The sequence below is a fragment of the Streptopelia decaocto genome (genome assembly GCF_964273445.1).
Source record: "Streptopelia decaocto genome assembly, chromosome: 8".
Lineage (NCBI taxonomy): Eukaryota > Metazoa > Chordata > Aves > Columbiformes > Columbidae > Streptopelia > Streptopelia decaocto.
The window spans coordinates 9399788-9410628 of NC_138662.1; the positions used below are offsets into that span (position 1 = coordinate 9399788).

The 10841-nt window shown below is 44.0% G+C and overlaps 1 protein-coding gene across 3 annotated transcripts in view; it reads right to left on the reverse strand.

Annotated features, from left to right (window-relative positions):
- ITPR1 (inositol 1,4,5-trisphosphate receptor type 1) overlaps window positions 1-10841 on the reverse strand; it is a 175089-nt gene extending 164248 nt beyond the window's left edge. For all 3 annotated transcript variants that reach the window (XM_082060206.1, XM_082060205.1, XM_082060207.1), the window contains exon 1: window positions 10715-10841. The gene's annotated coding sequence lies outside the window, so the exon portion shown is untranslated. The remainder of the gene's footprint in view (window positions 1-10714) is intronic.

The window sequence follows — 10841 nt, forward strand, 5'->3', positions numbered from 1 at the left end:
TGAGATAAAAAGTAAAATTAGATGGTTTTCAAGAGCAAAGTTTCCAAGTACCTACTTCAAAAACCTTTTAAAAACAGCTGTCAACATTCAGCTGACCACGCTCAGCCCCCCAGACCTCCACGGGAATGTGCAGCCAGGGAACCCAGAAGCTGAGGCACATCTGTCCCAGGTTCATGGCACAGGCAGACCACAGGGACTTAACAAGTTCCCTCCTGGACACACCAGCCGAAGCATCTATGCATATCCCCTTGGCCAGGGAGGGGATGCTGTGTGTCTCCTGCATCATGTTGGCCAAAGGCAGGAGATGACACCAGAAGCTCAGGGCACATACACTCAGTACCCAGCTCTCACGGCTAAAAGCACAATCACCCTGCTCAGAAAGCAATTGTGCTCCGCAGACAAATACAGCCATTACTCTGCAATTCATTTATTTTAGATAGGCCAGTGCCAAGAGCAATCGATTAATACTAGAGGAGGGACAGCCCTAAGAGAACGATTGCGGTTATTGCTACGCACAATCCCAGTTTTAATTGCACTCTCACATCCCCACAAGAGAGGCGTCCTGCAAGAAACCCATCATGTTCCAGCCATAACACGGCAGTCTGCCGGCCATGGAACAGCCTCATCCTCTTCCACTTCAACACTGAAGGAAAACAAGATTCACAGAATCACAGAATGTTATGGATTGAAAGGGACCTCGAAAGATCATCTAGTCCAACCCCCCTGCCTTCTATGTAAACTTACTTAAAAAAAACCCAACAACACAAAAACAAAGACAAAGAACATACTCTGACAAGGAAATGATAATGGCGCGGCAATGCTAGCATATAAATCTAGAAAAAGTGAGTCAGGTTTCTCTAAACAAGTATTATGAGGCTGAACTCAGGTGCAGCAATGTCAACAGCATCAATACAAGTTTTTAAAATAATGTTCTTTTCCCACTAAGCTGAAGACTAATTCAGACAGAAAGACAGACTTAATTTTTAAGATGAGAAATGACATGTGAACTAGAAGTAGACTGTACATTGAGAAGCAGACAATGTCTCCCCATAGACATCAAAAAAATACTGTAAAATGTTCATATTTCAAGTTTTTTTTTTGAGCCTTGACAACTCAAATTTTTTTAATTATATTGGTGATGCCTTCCATATCTACATTATCTATATAAAAGTCAGTGCTTTATATATAGGTTATCTGCACAGGAAAATAAAACTCTTTGTTTAATAAGCTACTCCCCAAAAACTAAATACAGAAACCTGCTCAATTTCATGTGAATTGCAAGGTACTGCTTTACAAGTAATTTTGCCAGACTATAGTTTTGCTCTCAGGACTGGCTCTGAAAATACATTAGCTAAATTCCGGCAGTTAATTAAACCCAGGAACACGTCCTGTTCATCTCAAGAGTTTTTGGACTTGCCTTTCCCCCACTACTCTGTACTACTTTGGTGAACACAAATCTGTATCACAAAACGGTGAGTTTGGTCTTTTGACCATAATTATAGCGTTCATTTTTTATTATTTTCTAACAGGTTATTTTGCACATATCCTCCAAACAAGCTACATTTGACATAGTAAAAGCCAATTAAAAGAAATGCAAGCTAAGCACTTTGACGGGGTTTGTACGAAGCCCTTTACCATCAGCACTACCATTCCTGTACAAACCCAGGGTGAAGTTCTTCAGACTCTCCCTCATAACTGTTCCCACCGGCTTTCAGGAAGACTGAAAGAACTCAAGTCATATTTCAGGGAACAAGCAGATCATACGCTTAGCCTGATGGCCTTGAATAAGCCAGTGTAAGTTTGATATAGTCACTGAAATTCAACTCTGAGTCACTTCAATCCATTTTCTCATGAAAACACACTTCATAATGGTAGTTAAAGCAGAATTAAAAGTGCAAGCAGAAATCAAACTGACTGTTAAATATCAAATACCTTAATGAGACAGCTGCATTTTGAAGATCACATAATAGGAAATGCAACTGCTTTGTAAACATTTTAGACTAATTTCTCCCATAACTTATCTAGATGTTGATGCTAAGTTAGAAAAAACAGGCATCAGAGCAATGCTGAAAGTTTGCTTTCCTTGAATAGCAGAGTCAAGGCCCCCTTTTGAAGTCCCTCTGTACCGAGACTGTTTGTAACAGGATTTCTGTAGCATGCTGTTCCTCATCTCAAGCCATTTAATGCTGAAATGCTTTTCAGAGATTCTGAGATTCTGAAGCTACTTTGCCGATACCACATCTCAGGTGTCTGTTTTGTGGGTGATTTTAATACTTGAACCTATGACTACAAATCCTATTTGTAAAATAAACAAGACCAAATATGTCTTATTGCTGATGGTTTGATTTCCAGCAACTGGGATACAAATTACTTAATCTTTTTAAGATGGTTCTAATGATGTTTGTTTTGAGCAAAAGAGCTCCTTGCTGTGCCCTGCAGTCCCAAGATGTACTCAATTCTCTATTATCATATTTTCACTGTGGTTTAGTGCTCAATTAAATAGACACTGGCAATTTTATATGTACTGTTACAGAAACTGGAGCAGCACTTTATCAAACTCTTTTTCACTATTTAGGTCATTTAGGTAATAATAGAATCTCAAACTGTACATAACGGCTTCAACTTCATTCCTGCAGACAGGAAACTCCACAGTGGAAGTTTAATTTTGGTTCCATTTTTAATGGAAAAAAGATCAGAGTTTAAGAGTAGAGAGAGAACAAAAATGCAAACATAAAGGACAACTTAATGGCATAAGCTACTGCCATGTATTTGAAGAACCACCCCAAAATTAACAGATATCACTAACATTGCACCAAGATTGGATCAACTGAGAACCCACAAGACAAGGTATGCTGGTGTGTTTGAATCAAATGGAATCAGGTCCTTACTACTTGTAAATTAGGCCAAGCAGGCCAACATTCTCTCAAATGCACCCAAACCCTGACTCCCTAGATTAAAGTGAATGTCCAATGCTTAAACAATTTGGTAAATTCAAACCTTATTACAAAATTACTTGGCTGAAAATTTGGTCCTATGGGCTTGATTGAATGTTTCTCCTAACTAATGTTTCTCTGATTATTTCCATGGCCTTATGATAATACCCTCCCAGCATTCTGTATCTATTTTTACAGGTGCAACTAACTCTTTAAAAATTGAAATCAAACCCTGATGTTTCCCATTCTTATTTCAACAAAAATAAGGGAAGATTTCCTCTCTGAGCACTGTGAGAAAGATTCAAAAGAATCCCATTAAAGCAGCCAAAGCCAGGAGGAAGTGCCCTATTTAAAAGATCATCTAGTTAATAACGACTCTCTGGGGCTGCAGGACAGAGCACTGTCATTTTGCAAAGCTTCTGATTTAGCAAATCTAAAAGGAGCTCCTTGAACACACGGGAGAAGACAAACAGGACAGATTTTGGGCAGCTGGGTCAGGGCACCATGTGGGCCAGCTCAGGGAAGCCTGTTCACCAAGCCAACAGCAGAACGAACTCCTGCAGTTTCTCAGCCACCAATGCTGTTGGTAGCACACGGAAAATACCAGCAGCACCAGGAGCCCACAGCCACTCAGTCTCGAACATCGGGGTCTTCACCATCCTCACACGCTTGCAACGGGAGGCAGTTCAGGAACTACATTACATTTTGAGAGGGTTCAGCACTGCTGATTTCATGCACACATGTGCATAAATTACATTTGGGAGATTACACATGCTAAAAAAAAATTTAAAAAGACAGCATGGTTCCTTTATCTACCACATCATCTTGTTTTCCATTTAACTGCAACCTTTCATGTCCAGGAGCCTGCTATCTGCCAGCAAATTGTCATTTGATGAACCGTTAGATTAAACAGGAGAAATGCACTTTCTCAGATAAAGTATTTTTCCTCCTAACGCTTATAATGCAGCAGATCTGCCTATAGTTTGCAGTCTGAAGAGGCAAGATGGGGGCTGTGGAAGGGCGAGGAGGGAGCAGCACAACGACTTTCTCAAGGACACGCAGTGGGTCAGACTCAGAGCCCAGGTCTGAATCCAGGTCTCCCAAATCCCCATCCACCCTCTTCTCCCAGGAGGAAACTCAGTCTCTTTGCACATTTAATCAAGCATATGTTTCCTGCTTTTCTTGAAGGAAGTTAGAAGAGGCTATAAATTCATACAGCAAAATAATGATGATGTTAATTATGCTCTATTCATACTATTTGCCACTCCACAGACAAATAGTTTTTTTTTTTTTTACCATACTAATGACAAAGTTATTCAGAAGTGACTATGTCATAGATGTAACAGAAGTCAGTTTAAGAAAAAATTATAAACAGAAAATATAACTCATTTCGTTAACTTAAATCTCAATAAATCCTCAGTACAGGAAAGCAAACATGTACAACATCCTTTTCTCTTCAGAAAGAGCACCTGCATTTTTTTATTTTCCTAGTGCAACCAGACAAGCTAGTTACAGAAAATTCAGGTCGAAAGTAACACACTCATAACAATACTCTGGACAGAAGTTATACTTTGACGGTGATATGTTATACAGCAGCCATCAGACTGATGTGAGAAACATGACTGACGGATCCTATTGACAGGCATCTGTAGAACGCTGGAAAAAGAAAATCTATTAGAGATACACTATCAGGGGGAAAAAAAACCCATTTTTTGTTTGTTTCAAAACAAGTATGATGTGACAGCATCTTTTTAATTTCATTAAAAGAAAGCAGCACTTAACTGAAGTTGATACTTACTGAAGTTTGTACTTACTGGCTCTAACCCTGATGGGAGAAGGCAGCTCAGACGTCAGCCTCTGGACGAGGCCCCTACAAGCACACAATGTTTTCCAGCATATTTCTATTAGAAGGAGAGAGTTGGAACACGCCAAAAGAAACAGGGCAGCCAATGTCATGGGGAAAGAGAGCAAGCTTGGTTCATAACACCAACTGGAGTTTGGCCAAGGCAGAAAAATGGCCAGGGAAGAAGAGGGTACAGAACAGTCCTGATTTCACTTTGCCTGGCCATGTATCTGCTGAGGCTTTACCACAGAACGGGCTGTCTCCTACAGTTCCATTCCCTGCATCAAGCCTTCAAGCTTCCTTCCTCACAAGATACATACTCTCTAGCGAACGCAGTACTCCCTAAATTGACCTAGAGTATTTTCCTTCTGTTTGTCCATCTCACTAACCTTCATCTGCCTCTGACCCTACCTGCCCAACACTAACACCCTTCCCATGTCCTACACCTCCCATTTCTCCCTTCACCAATACTGCACCTGGGTGGAGGTTCTCTCTCCTCCATGGCGGTACTGGTGTTGTTTTCCAGGGTTGGGCTTTGCTGGATGCCTCCCAGTAGCCTTGGGTTCCCACCGCAAATCAAGTTAAAGCTTTTCTTCCACTTGCAAGCCTCTCCTATTGAATGCTTGTAAGTCTTCTCTCGTCCTCTAGATGTAGCAACCCTAGAAGGGCAAGCTCGCTGCTCTCCTAGACACCTCAGCAGGCACCAGGTCTGCAGACTAAAGCCTAAGTGCCCGTGACAAGCAGCCGAAGGGGAGGAGCCACTACCAGCACATGATCAGCACGTGTGGAGAACCACTGGTGGCCAGGGGACCTACTATGAGCCCTGTTGATCTAAAAAACCCTGATGGGTTGGGCTTCTTTACAGATGAATACTGCAGTTCCCAGATTGAGTTCTACATGTTGGCCCCCCAACAGTACTCTCCTAGAATGCAAGCATGGGTCATTCTTCTGAACCAAAGGTTTAAAATATTGCACAACCTTATCGCATAAAGAGCATTAGCAACTGAATCTACTCAACCCTTACAGACAGAGAAGTGGCCAAGGACTGTGGTGTTATTTTAACCATAAGATTTCAACTAACCTTTCAGACCACACATCATCAACTAACTCAGGTATCTGTCTTTGTGCCCATACATCTCTTCCCATAGAGAGAAGTGGGATGCAGACAGGACATATCTGGACTACAATCAAAACTTCTTGGCAGATTTGTGAATTTGTTAAGAAGTGGTTAGAATGGGCCAAGGTACAAAAGAAAGGTTTGCAAAAGTTTCATACTACACTGCTACTAAACAATTCCCAGAAATTAATTAGGAAAAAAAAAGGCTACAGCCTTTTGGCATTTTTTGGCCTACTGTGATCAGAAATCTCTTACATGTATATACACAGTGATTACAGTCTCTGACTGCAGACATCTTGCACATGGCAAGGATGAAGACAGAATGAAATGTTTGTGTACATCATTACATCTGGATTCAGCAGCCAAGGCTCTTTCCTGATAGCTCAGTATCAGGTTACTCTGAGAGCAGCCATATTATCCAGCATCCTATCCCAGAACGTGCTTCATCTGGCATTCAGTTTTCCGGGATCTATTCACCATCCTTCTATAACCTGCTCAGCCCAACGATCAGTGAGGTATCAACACTCAGCTTTCTGCCACGCTGCTCACATTGACATTCCAGCATTCAAGGATGCAGTTACATCACTGCAAGCCATAAATTAGCAAAGTAATGCACACTTCCATCAACATTTCTAACACATCTTTCTCTCTGGAGGGTTAACTTGCTGAGATCTGAAGTGACATTCTACTCTCCATTTAACACTGTTAGGAAGGAAAAATGAGTCTTGATCTAAGTTTTGATAGGCTTAACCAAAACCACAACTATGAAAATGAAACTTTTCTGAGTTCAGAATCCACAGCTGAATTTTGCAGCTTTAGTCTTCTGTATTACACTTCATGTAGTTTTGATCTTAATTTTTTTCTCCCAAGGAACTTAGTCCCATAAAACACTACAGTTCTGAAGACTTAGAAATGTAATTTCTCAACAGGTACAGAACAAACAAGAACAACACATGCTTCCTGCGGCTGCCTCTGCCAATCTAATGAGCAGTCACAGCACCTTGGAAAGAGAGTTCTGCCTCCATACTCAGCCACCGTCCATCCGTGCCAAGACAGAGAACCAGGCAATAATTGCTGTAGTGCTTTTGTAGCATCCGTTGGAAATATAAATCAGAAAGGAATTCTGAGGCAGATCAAAGCTGGTGCTGTTTGGCATCCTGCCTCCTGCAGCAGCATCTGGGAGATGCACGGCAGAAGAGCACAGGAATCATTTTGAATAGCTATGGACACAGACAGGATTCAGCTTAGCAGCTCAGGATACTGTCTGCTGCTTTTTCAAGTCTTCTTTACAGCACCCAGCAAAGCAGGACCTGTCTGTACCCAGCACAGGCCACTACAGGAGACTGCTCAATGGCTTTTAAACTCTTTTTCTGTACTATCACAAGCACATAAAAAAATAAGGCAGAAAAAAGGCTCCAAGCTACTGAAGCAACAAAAACTAGCCAAAGGTGCTATCTCAGCAGCAGAAGAAACTCATTTGGAATGTACTGTAAGACAGTTTTTTTACAAAACTGGACTAATAACACAGTCACATTGTGACAGAAACATTACATTTACATAACTTCCCAGCAGCACACCACTTTCTACCTCTAAACCCCTCTGGTCTCCATAAGCTGCTTTGGTGAAGCTGCCTTCCCTCACACTCACCCAACAGGCGAGTGAGCAGCTCGTCTACCAGCTACTACAGAGCCACTACCCTCATCCCACCTCCCACGGCATCTTGAGATTCCTCCTGTCTTTAAGACACAATCCTACAACTACAACTATCTTATATTTATGGGGGAATAATGTCTCAAAGACTCCCAGTACACTTTGCAACTCGACATATCAGATGCTCCTAAGGAGTATGCTGTGCACCGAAGAATTACCACGCACAGCATCACAGGGGAACCGCACAGTCAATACATCAACCGGAATAGGCTGCACCTGCTTCATCGAAGGGCAGATACAAGACAATTGCTCAAGATATCTGGGTCCTGTTTGAAACCTGCTTTATAGCACTGAAAAAGAAGTTTCACTTCAATACCATCCATTTCAGCGATTTCGGAGGAACAAGTTCATCTTACAGGAAACTAAAAGGAGCTTCTGCTTCCAGAACAGATTTATGGACCACACCATCCATTTATGGATCAGTCACCAGTACCATTCCCTTTCCCTTGGCACACACACAGTACTGCAGGAGCTGGATCCTTGCTTGCACATATCATCCAAAACCTGCCAGTCTTGCAGGTAACTGGCCATCTTCTCACACTCCCACATTGTAATGCCCATTCAGCACAGCCTTTACAAGAAGAATTACTATAAAATCGGACCAACACCTCACACCACACAGCAGCGTGGCTTCACTGCTTGCAAGGCTCACTAATTTGTGATGGCACCTGTGAGCAGCCAGGACTCAAGATTCAGTTTCTTCACCTGAACTCAACCTCTTCACCTGAACTCTTTTTCTACACTTTCTAGTCTACCCCACCCCACACAAACACAGATTTGTTGAGGTGATGTGAGAGGATTGATGGTGCCATTAATAAGATCGCATTACTCTTCTCATTTACAACCAGAGACCCCAGCAGTCATTTACACCACTCTCCGCCCTGCCCATCAGCCCCAGCTCTCCTCCTCCACGTACCTGCTCTCACCCAGACCTGCAGCTCCAACAACAGTCCCTTAATTAATGAACCAAGTGCTCGCCCCCTTCAGTGTTCTTCACTAGAGCCTTTTCCACCCTCCAGTGACGATGTAGAGGACTAGCATATTTTGAAAAATATAATATTTCCCACATTTAAGCTCCACCCCACGATTGCAAAGGCAACCAAAGTTACTCTTGCTGTTTACTTCCTAATTTATGAAGCCCTGTAAGAGGAAACCAGATCACTCCCTATTTCAAGACTTAATCAGCACTGCAAAACAAACAGATGGTTAAAACTCATCTAAGCAAACACTTAAATCTCAGGAAGGAATAAGGTATTTTAACAAGAAAAATATTGTTGTTGACAAACAAAAGATGGCTTAAAGAACACATTAGAAATAATCAGCTCAAACAGCTTACTTGACAGTGTTCCTATAACAGCTTGCTTTGAAAAACACTGGAACTGTGTTTCTCATTTTCACAACCACTCCTTTGTCAGTTTACACACAGGGACCGCTATGCATTCACACCAAGTCACTGGTCTCCGCAGCATGCAACTTTTCCATTTGTTTTGTCAATTGTACTGTTATGCCAGAAGTTTTGGCCTGATCGATGCCACCAGTTCTCTCCACTCACTGAACAACCAGTGTTGGACAACCAATGCTTTGCTACAATCACTATGCCATGCACTATTTTTATTGTTTCAGGAACCGACCTTACACCAGCAAAACCATCGAGCATTTAGAACCTGAAAAACTGGCATAGAGGTTCAGAAAACAAGTAAAAAATTCAGCACCCGGTAGCCACAGAGGAACCACCAAGGGAAAGACATTGATACTGGCTCCACATGGCATACCGCACTCATGCAGCTGAACCTGGTGTGGTAAGCAATTGAGATGTGGGCCTTTGGACTGGGCTCTGAGTCAGTGAGTCTTTTGGCTCAACAGGTTTGGAAGTCCTGGGACACCAGGCAAATTTCCAAGCACAGGAAAAAACCTCAAAGGCAAATAACAAAATGCACATTTAAGAAACAAAAACACATGCACAAGTACTGGCCCTCATTAATAAATAAAATGAACAGGTATGACATACACACATTACTCCACACGACTTCAAGTCCCTGTATCTTGATAAGGCCAGGATCTCGACCGTATTAGCCACATTTCCCCTTCCTGATTCACAAGTAGCAACACCACAGCCCAACCCATCTGCAGCTGAGCAGGCACATGTGAAACGCTGCACAGTGTGGCATGTGATGTATTTGATGCAGTATTTCAAACCTTTCACCTGTTGGAGTTCTTTGTACAAACAAACTACTGTGAGCCAGAATAAACCCACATAGGGGAAAGAGTATGTGTTTGGTTTCGTGCTAGAGAGGAGAGCCTGACGGTCCCCAAGCCATTGCAACTGCATCAAGTGCCCCTGCACGCAGGGGAACACAATGAGGGTCCGAGGCGCAACAGGCACAGGCAGCCTCCCTGCACAGGGGAACCACAAAGCCAGCTTCAGGTCACAGACATCCCGATCAATTAGCAATAATTAAGCTTTTATCATTAAGACATAAACCTGCTCAGAATTATGATGCATCCCACATACATGGGGAATGCACATGTGCCCCCCCGCGCTGAAGTACAGTTATTGTAGTCCAGGAAACAGCTAAATATTTGGCCTGTCAGACCAGTTACCAAGACCCTCAGAAATATCCACCCACAGTTGCCCAGCTTTTGACCATTTAAGAATAAGATCGGCCATAGCCAAGTCCCCATCAGTGCTCACAAGTGTTTACATAACGCCAAACATCCCCTGCAACTGCGCCTCAAGTACGAGAGGAAAAACACGGGCAAAGTCGGAGCGGACACCGCCGAGGCCTCAGCCGTCCCGCGGAGCTGCGGCGAGTTCCGGGCGGCGACCCCGGCCCGGGCCGGCACTGCTCCCTGCTCCGCCCGGCACGGCCGGGCCACGACAGGCACTGCGGAGCCGGGAGGACGGAGAGCTCTCTGTCCCGTCCCGCAGGGGCTGCCGCGGCCGGGCATCCCCGCCGAGCACTGCTCCGCCTCTGCTGCAGCTCCCGGACCCCCGCCCCGACACACAGGAGTGGGGCTGCCCCAGCGGCCGGAGCGGGGCGGGCTCGGCGCCTCCCTCCCTAGCCACTGCCGCAGCCCTTGCCTGCCCACACCGCCCCCCCCCCGCCCTACCTGGCTCCTGTGGCGGCGGGGAGGGCTAGCGGCGGCTCGGCAGCCCCATGCTGGCGGCGCGGCGCTGCCCGGTCCCGTTACGATGAAGGCTGCGCCAAGCTCCCGCCACCGCCTCAGCTGCACATCC